Raw genomic sequence first — 9826 nt, 5'->3', positions numbered from 1 at the left:
TGGTCTGCTATTTCCATTTATAGCAATATTTGGATTACTCAGCATTTAAGTAACAAGAGAAGCACTAAAAAATTCCTCTTCATGACAAATAAAGGATATGACAAATACAATAAACTTTGTATGTCAGTAAGCTGGTATTTTATGTGCTCAGAATGACTCTGGACTTGCACAGTTTAGTAGTTCAACATAGCTTTAATGTTAAATGTATTTCATTTCATCCAGATACTTTGAAGTCACTTCATCATTAATAGAATATATGCCCTTGTGAATCTGGTATCCATATAACAAGTAAACACTTGTATAGTGGCAGTATTTTTATACATTTCAAAATTTTACTAATGAGGTTTCTTAGAAGAGTAACATGTTATATGAAAATGTCCATTTTGAAGTAATAATTCATCTCTATGTCTCCTATCTTAATCATTTTGGGCTCCCATTATAAAATACCATAAACTGAGTGGATTAAAAAATTGATTTTTTCACAACCTCGCCAACATTTGTTGTTGCTAGTTTTTTTAATATGTGCCATTCTCACTGGTGTAAGATGGTATCTCATTGTAGTTTTGATTTGCATTTCCCTGATTACAAGTGATGCTGAACATTTTTTCATATGCCTGTTGGCCATTTGCATTTCCTCTTTGGAGAAGTGACTTTTTAGCTCTTTTGCCCATTTTTTGACCAGATTATTTACTTTGTTTTTGTTGAATCTCATCAGCTCTTTGTAGATTTTTGTGATCAGTCCTTTATCATTAGTGGTGTGTGAAAAAATTTTCTCCCACTTGGTGAGGTTTCTCTTTGTTTTGGTTATTGTCTCTTTTTCTGTGCAGAAGCTCTTTAATTTGATGTAGTCCCAGCTGTTTATCTTTGCCTTCACTATCACTGCTTTGGGTGATGTGTCTATAAAGATGTCTTTGAGGTACATGTCATGTAGTGTTTCACAGAGAAAGGAACTCTCCTGCACTGTTGGTGGGAGTGCAAACTCGTCCAACCACTATGGCGAGCTGTGTGGAGATTTCTTGACCTACTAAAGATAGAGCTTCCATATGATCCAGCAATTCCACTCCTAGGTATTTACCCAAATGACACAGAAACATTAATTTCAAAGGGCACCTGCACGTCTATGTTTATAGCAGCACTGTTAACAATAGCTAAGCTATGGAAACAAACCAAATGCCCAAAAATAGATGACTGGATCAAGAAGATGTGGTACATATACACAATGGAATATTACTCAACAATCAAAAAAGATAAACACATGCAATTTGCAGCAACATGGGTGGAGCTAGAAGGGATCAGGCTCAGCAAAATAAGCCAGAAAGAAAAAGAAAAATAATGTATGTTCTCACTCATAGCAGGAATTTAGCAAACCTAAATAAAGGACCAGGAAAAAGACTAATCAATACAAAGTAAAAATCAAAATCAACAACCAGAGACACACTACAGGGGCAGAGGGGAGGGAGAGGCAGGGAGAGGAAGGACTAGAGTCAAAATATGGGGGGTGCAATTGTATGGGTAATATAACCATAATGAAAATGCATACATTGTGCAAAGATGAAAAATGATGTAAGAATTATATAAAATAAAATATTAAAAAAAAGTCGGTAGTTTTAAAAATCTAAAAAAAAAGAAAATGGATTTCTTTCCTCATAGTTCTAGAAGCTGGGAAGTTCACAGTCAGAGTTCCAGCATGGTTAGGTTCTAATGAGAGTCTTCTTCCTGCCATCTGCAAGATGTCTTCTTGTTTTGTTCACCCAAGACTGAGAGCTCTGAACTTTTCCTTTTCTTATCAGGCCAATAACCCCTCAGGTGGGTTCTATTTTCATGACCTCATCTTAAATCTGATTGTCTCCCAGTGATTTCACCTCCAGATACTATCAGATTTGGGCTTAGGACTTTAATTTATAAATATATGGGGGAACACAGACACTGCCTCTATTCAATTCTAGCAGTTTCTTGGAGCATCGTTACTATCCATTCACTAAAATAGATGGGCTGCAGATTATAGTTGTTGGTTATGGTTATCAAATCCAAAATACTGTTAAACCTAACTAATACCTCAACTACATGGAAAATATTTCTGATACATAGCTGCATTTCTTTGTCATTCTTCAGAAATTAAGAGAGCACATTTCCACTCAATTCCAAAAGTGACAGTTTCCCATGAGTCATGATTAAACTGTGATCTCAAGACAGAAGGGCTATCAGCATTAGAGGCACAATATTAGATAACTTCAATATTAGATATGTGATGAGGACATACTCATTGGTATTCTGTCATTTACACACAATGTCTGGAATCCAAAGAGCGAACATACTACTTAGGAGAATTCTCTTTTTTTCTTCTGTATACCCCATGAATTCCATACAAACATTCAAAGCCAGAAAACTTCACAGCACATAAACCATACACAACTTAAATTAGTTCTAGTGCTACTAAAGATAAGGACTCAGTTTCCTTTGGTCTCTGTGTTTTACAAAGTTAGGGAAAAAAAGTGCAAATATCTATTTATAGTGGGCAAGACTTGGAGACAACCCACATGCCCCAAAATAGATGACTGGATCAAGAAGATGTGGTATGTATACACAAGGGAATACTATTCAGCAGTCAAAAAAAGAAAAACTAATGCCATTCACAGTAAAATGCATGGAGCTAGAAGGGATTGTGTTCAGTGAAATAAGTCAGAAGGAAAAAGAAAAACATCAGATGGTTTCACTTATAGGCGGAATATAGGGGAACCAAATAAGGCATTAGGGAAAAAATAATAACAGTAGAAAACGTAACAAAACAAAACAAAAATAATCAGACAAATATAATTCAGAGACATTCTGCAGGGGAGGGGGAAGGAGAGAGATCAAAACAAAGGAGGAAGGAACACAAGGGACTGTGGCAATGGTTCACAGGTGAACTGGTGGTGGACATTCTGTGAGGACTGCACCTGAGAAAAGAAAGCAAACATAAAAAAAAATGAAAAATTATGTAAAATATATAAATAAATTTTAAAAAGAAAAAAAGTGCAAATAGACATCCTAAATACCAGATATCAGATCCTTAAATGTCTCAAATAGAAAGTCATATTATCTTCCAAATGTGAAAAAAGTTTCTATAAAAAATTTTGGATGACATCAATGTTTTCATGAGAGCTGATTTTGTGTTAGACTGTGTAAAACTGGATTACACAGCCCAGAAGAGAGGATGGTGAGAAGAGACGGGGGAAGAAAGTGGAAGACAGAGATTTTTACAGATAATTATTTTCTTTCCTTTCAGTTCTGTCATTGAGATTGATATTTAAATAATGACAGTAGAATTCCCTTGAGAATAGTTTACTTTGGTTAAAGCCACTGGGTTTTTAAACCTTAACTAGAAAAATCTCAAAGTTTAAATCAAGTAAGCATTACCTAAAACATTTTTTAAAAAATTTTCCAGTAGACTGTATAATTCCACATATAGAGCTTAATTTTGAGGATATAATACATATATCTTTGAATTAATTTGAATAATAATCATACAAAACCAAAAAATTTTATGCAATCTTAAGAAGAAAAATAATACATATAAGTATAAATTTCAATCTCTTAAAATGAAAGTTTTAAATTTAATCTTGATGGTGATAATCTGTTGAAATATAAATGTATTAATATATTAGTGCATCATATTTGATTTTACAAATATCTATTAAAATGTTTTAATTGTAATATGCATTCATGTATTTATTCAATTTGAAAGCAGCCACTTTTTTTAATTGAAGTAATATTGGTTTAGAGCATTGCTTGTTTATTAGAAGTAGAGGATCTCCACCCCTCACCCCTCGGATGTTGTCAGCACACCACACCTACCACCAAGACATCCATAGTCCACGACCATAATGCATTTTATTAACTGACCTGATTACAAAAACAATCATGTAAACACCTTAGTCCATCCTTCTAATAAACGTGTTGACCTGCTCTTCTCTGTTGCCAGCATTTCTACCTTCTACAATATGGGTGGTCTTTTTTTCATTTCACCTCCTGGAGAAGATAACATGAAGGGTCAAAAGAAGTTGTTTGCTTCTTTGAAACATTTAACAACAGTATAGATTTCATGTGTCAGATCCACTGTGCAAATGATCTCATATTTACCAAGAGAATGAACATCATTCATATTTACCAAGAGAATAAACATCATGTGTTATCTGTGAGGGCAAATTCACTTCTTATTGATTTCACCATAACCATGTTTGTAGATCAATTCATTTATTGACTTCAGATTTGGGTGCTCCCATGCAATATATGGTTGCACAATCCTCAGCATGTTAACTGAGCCTTGCTGATCTTAGCAAAGGAGCCATTGAAGATCTGGTGAAGGTGAAGAAACTTCAACACCTTTTGAACCTTTGTGCTCACAACATCAATACCTCTGATCCTGATGACAAATGACTTATGACCTGGGTTCTGCAAGTATGTAGAAGTTGCTAGCTTTTCTTGCTATCCTAGCCATTCAGTTCTCAATTTTTCACCTCTGCCTATATTCCTTGTGATAGTGCTGATCTGTTGTCTTAGATAGGTTTCCTTCTTGACTTTTGAAGTATCTCTTGGGCAAATTTCTTTCACAGCACTTGATCCTCAGCACCATGAAATTCCTTTCCTTTTTCTTAGGGGTTTCTGGCAACAGAAGAAATCTCCATTTTCTTCTTTTTTCTTCATTTTCACCTCCTGTTATCAGCTGTAAAGAGAGGAAGTTGGGTCATGAGCACTAGCCTCTTAAAGAAGCAAGCAACAATGTATTTGTAAAATGTGTTATGAGAAAAAAATATCAGATGACTGCAATCTGTGACCTTTATTTTATAAACAAACTGGCTGATTTATTTTTTTTCATTTTCACATTTTGTTTCTAATTGGGTAAGAGAGGAGGTTCAAATTATTTGCAAATCTGCAAATAGCATATTGCATGCAGTGTCATTTTTAAAATTTCCCATAAATCAGTCATATTTAATAATCACTACATTAGTTTATGCTTTACAAATTGATTTTTAAAGTACTAAACATACACAAGAATTCTGATCTGATGAAGAGAAAATTGAACAAAATTTGCAGAATTATATCATTATGCTCCTAGTTTCCTTATTGCATTTCAACATCAGTGTTCCTTGTGCTTCCTGCCCTTAACGAACAGTCAATTATGGATATAAATTAAACAATCTTTGAGAATTTGAAAAAGCAATGTGCTTGTAAAACCAACATACTAGTTAGGATTATGAGTGAGTCAGAAATTAAGTGACTGACCAACTCAACTAAACAACAAATGTATTTACTAAGGACACATGAAGGCCTCAAACTAGTCCTTTTTAAAGGAAACATTTCCTAAATTGTTCTTTATTTTTATTTCAAGTAACAGAAATTGTAACAGGGATGAATATTAAGAACTTTAGACCCATGAAATCATGAAAATGAAAACTGTTCTAATACAGACATTTCAGTTTCCCCATGAGGGGACTAAGACCCAAAATATTGATTTGTTTGCCATATTTAAAAGCAGTTAGATGTTCAGAACAAAAACTGAATCATACATATTTGTTTTATACTATCATTATTATAGGCATTAATAATTTTTAGTTATTATTGATATTAGTATTAAATTTTGTTTCCTATAATCTCTATATTGTTATTAAATTGGGATAATGAAATTCAGTTTCTTCCATTAGGATAATGAAATTATTATTAGTTGTAAAAAGTTATAGAAAGTTTTGAAATTAAAAGGGAATTACTAGCATTTTTTTTTCAAAAGATTTGTTAAAAATTCACATAGAAGCTGATATTAAAGAGTAAAAGAGAGTATAAAAGAAATGAGATAACTGTTAGTTAGTTTACTCTCTCTTTCTTTTTTTTTTTTTTTTTTGTGGGACCCTCGCTGGCGTCCGGGGAACTAACAGGCGCTGCAAAGGTTGCGGGAGCCCAGCGCTCAACAGCTGTGCCACCAGGGGAGGCCCAGTTTACCTTCTTATTACTCAATTCTTTGCACTTGGAAAGATCCTAGATTTGAGCAGAGAGGTTCACATTTTCCATTCTTAGTTTGGTTTGCATTATGTGTATTAGTCAAAGACCAACAGGAAAGTAGAAATCACAAAATATTTAAAACAGGGAGAATTAAATACACAATGGATTACAGAGTTGATGGATGAGCTAAGAAGCCAAACAGAGTAAGGCTATGAAACCAGAGTAAGGCAATTCAGAGATTAGTACCAATGTAGGCTGCTGCTACCACCAGGTATGGAGGGACAGGGGATCTGGAGTTTGTATAAATGGTAGGGCTGCTTGGTCCATGCAAAGCTTTGGAAGAAATATAGCTACTAAAGAAGACACTATCAAAATCAGTGAGAGAATGACAGGGATATGGTGGCTTCCTTATTCCTTCTTCCCTCCAATATCCCATGAGTACCTCACCTTGACTAGCTCAGACAGAATCACCAGTTAATTCCCACATCTTTTTCTCTCATCCACGCTTGTCAGTGTTGCTTGTGATACCATACAAAAATGATGAAAGTTCATGGATAACTGATTTATATTTTCTGCACAAGTGAGATGATACTGGTTTTTCCTTGTTGAGAGTTTGCATGCAAAACTGTGCAAAATGTTTTGACACATTCTGTCATAATTACTTATTTGAAGATATGTCTCTTCTCAAGGCTGAGATCTTCTTGAGGAAAGAAGTCATCATTTCCAAAGCTTGCAATATCCTCTTGTATATACCACACACCATGAATATGCAGAGGTATGGGAAATGAATCAACCAGCCCCAGTAATTAAATGACCCCTAATGACAAAAGCTAGAAATAGAAGAGTAAATGTTCATGGTAGCAATGTCTGTGCCCCACAGTGACAGATCCTCATATTCCCCACCTCCCTGGAGAGATTTTATTGCTAATACTATTGCCTTTGCATGTATGGAAACCCAGAGTATTCCTTAGTAAACTCAAACTTCCAGACTTGAATATTAGAACTAAATGGAAAAATTTTCATGATCCATGGTCAGGGTATGAAGTATAGTTCTTCACATGCACACATGTGACCATGCACACACAAATAAAAAATTTTCCATTCACTGCTAATTTCAATAGATTGGTTTGATTTTATTACATGGGCCAAGAGTCAGTAACTGCTGCTTAAATAGTGAGACTTAAGAAATGGATAATATTTTCCCACATCTCCAAATGATTTGTTAGAATCATGGCCTTTACTAAGCATCACAAAATAGAAGCCAAAGTATATTGAGTTTTCTTACTTGCCTCAGTCTCAGGAAATATTTGTAAAGCATTAGTAACAAAGGGAGCTTCTAAGGTGCTCTGTCCTTTCTGGCTTGCTGGGATTTGACAGGTAGAATTCTGACATTGAGGTCATTATTGAAATTTGTGTTCTGTTGACTCTGGCTCCTGATTTAGAAGAACTACATCACTTTCAAGTCACATATCTAACAAAGGTTTCCCAATAAGCTCTGTAAATGAACATTGGGCCATATAGTTCTCCTCCTATGCATTTGTTTATTCTGCAAATGTTTATTCAATGTCTGCCCCTGCCTTGTATTGTGTGCTGAGAAAACAAGACATAGGGCCAGGGGGGCGGGAGGGGGTGGTGGCCGAAGCCTTGTTTCTGGTCATTAAGAAGCAGAAAAGAGAGTCTCATGGAAAGCATTTAAATAGACAAGTTCTAAGGTAGGAGGACATAAAAGATGTACTAGAGAAACTGATGAAGACTTTAACACAGTAGTTTGTATTTGAGTTAATGGAGTGAGCAACTTATCCTAGGCAAAGAGATTTACAAAGACATGCAGGTATAGGGTAATGAGACTTTCAAAGAGTTATAATTATTGAATTGGTTGAATAAGGGGTAGGAGAGGAAGTTGAGGAGACAGGGCCGAAAGGATAAGGTGAAACAACCATGAAGTTCCTTGTGAGCCAGAAAAGGGATTTAGATTCATGTGTTGCAACTCATAAGAAGCCCTTAAAATTTTTTGAGCATGGTAAAATATTTCAAAGATCTTTCTGTTGTCAGTAATGTGAATAGTTTGAAGTGGAGGTTAAGTTTTAAAACAGGAAAAATCTCATTTGAAATAAATTTTAATAAATAAATTTTAATAAATAAATTTTAAGGAGTCTCTTAAAATTTATTAAATAGGTATTCAGAGCTAACCAACACAAGACTAATCATTGGGCATACATAGAGAAAAAAATGGTTATATTTCCTGTGACTGTGGAATCACAGTTGAATGACGATGCAATATGACTCTACAAGGGCAATAGCAGCGGATCTGGATAGAATAGCTTCAAAACAAGAAATATTTGAAGGTGGGTGACACTGGACTTTGAAATAGTAGTATGTGGGAAGATGGAACAACCTAGAATGTTGTTACCGGTTGAATATTGTTTCCTCCAAAATTAATATGTATATTGGAATGCGATTTTTATTTAGAAATAAGGTCATTGGATGTATTTAGCTTAGATGAGGTCATGCTGGAGTAGGTGGGCATCAAATCCAATATGACCGCTGTCTTCATTAAAACAATATGTAGAGAGAAACTCTTGGAACACTAGGACAGCTATTATGATATTATGTCTACAAGCCAAAGACTGCCCAACCCTTCAGAATCTAAGAGAGAGCCATGAAATAGATCCTCTGTCCTAGTTTTCAATAGGAGCCAACCCTGCTATAAGTCTTAGACTTCAGCTTCTAGAGCTGTGAGATAATAAATTTCTGTGTGGTTCTGACAATCCAGTTGTAGAACTTTGTTACAGCTACTTAGAAAACCAATGCTGATGCTTCTCAGGTTTACAGCTTGGGCAAATTATCTCACAGTAAGAAAGATAACATGAACTTATTTGATTTCTTCCCATTATCTATTATTATAGGGGAAACACTTTTTTTTGTTTGTTTCACAGGACTTCTGTGACTATAACTTTCATTAGTGAACTTGTAATATTCTTGTCAATTTGAAATTGAAAAACAACAGGATCATGAGTTGTGGTGCCAATATTGATTCTTGGTTCAGACATTGATATTGTCTGTTTATGTCAGTCCAGCACTAAATTACTTGATTTTAGGGCTTCACAACAAATATAGAAAAAAAATTAAGAAAATATCTTCAGGTTATGCTTTTGGCCACAGAGTTCTGGAGTTGGTGGAAATGAAGTATGTTCCCTGCTAATGAAGTTATATGAACTTTCTACTTGTCTGACCTGTCAGGCAACTTGGTAGTTTATGGATTTATAATATTTTAAATTCCACCTTTTAAAAAACCCATCAAATTCTGTAAGCACTTTTGCTTGATGTTAGCAGAATACTAGGAAAATAATAATAAAACTCTAGGTAGAATAAACAATCTGCCTCTGACAATTGCCCAAGTGCCTTTTGGCAAGTCTAGTCCTTTCTATTCTCTTTTAAGTTGCAAAGTGCAAATTGCTTTGCTCCAGTAATATATTCTGATCAGAGTGAGGGGAAGAATAAAAGTTTTGCTAAAAGTTGAGGTTGGTAATTGAATCATCTGAACTTTATCTGTGGCTTTGTGAAATTGCCTTTTTTTTAAGGAAGCAGTTTTTGTCTATGAATCAGATTTTGAACTATTATGGTCTACTACTCTCCAACAAAAAAATAGGGTGACTCATAATTTATGGTCACATTTTAGAGAATACATTTGCTCAGAATATAAGGTAGCTTGATAACTACTAGCCTTTCATTTAAATGTCACATGACCTGAAAGTAAGCAGTGTGCTGTCTTTTATATAAACATGAAGTACTTCTTACTACACTGAAGGACAGACAGAAATTGGACATTTGTGAGGTTGTTGTCTTGGAGACT

The 9826-nt window shown here is 34.7% G+C and overlaps 1 pseudogene; it reads right to left on the bottom strand.

Moving 5' to 3' along the window:
• Positions 1-3751: 3751 nt before the first annotated feature.
• LOC119247318 (60S ribosomal protein L7-like) overlaps positions 3752-9826 on the bottom strand; it is a 190506-nt pseudogene continuing 184431 nt past the window's right edge.

This window comes from Talpa occidentalis, unplaced genomic scaffold, assembly GCF_014898055.3.
Source record: "Talpa occidentalis isolate TD23 unplaced genomic scaffold, MPIMG_talOcc4v2.1, whole genome shotgun sequence".
NCBI classification, from domain to species: Eukaryota; Metazoa; Chordata; class Mammalia; order Eulipotyphla; family Talpidae; genus Talpa; species Talpa occidentalis.
Note: the sequence above shows the minus strand (reverse complement) of the source record. Positions and strands in the feature narration are given on the sequence as shown.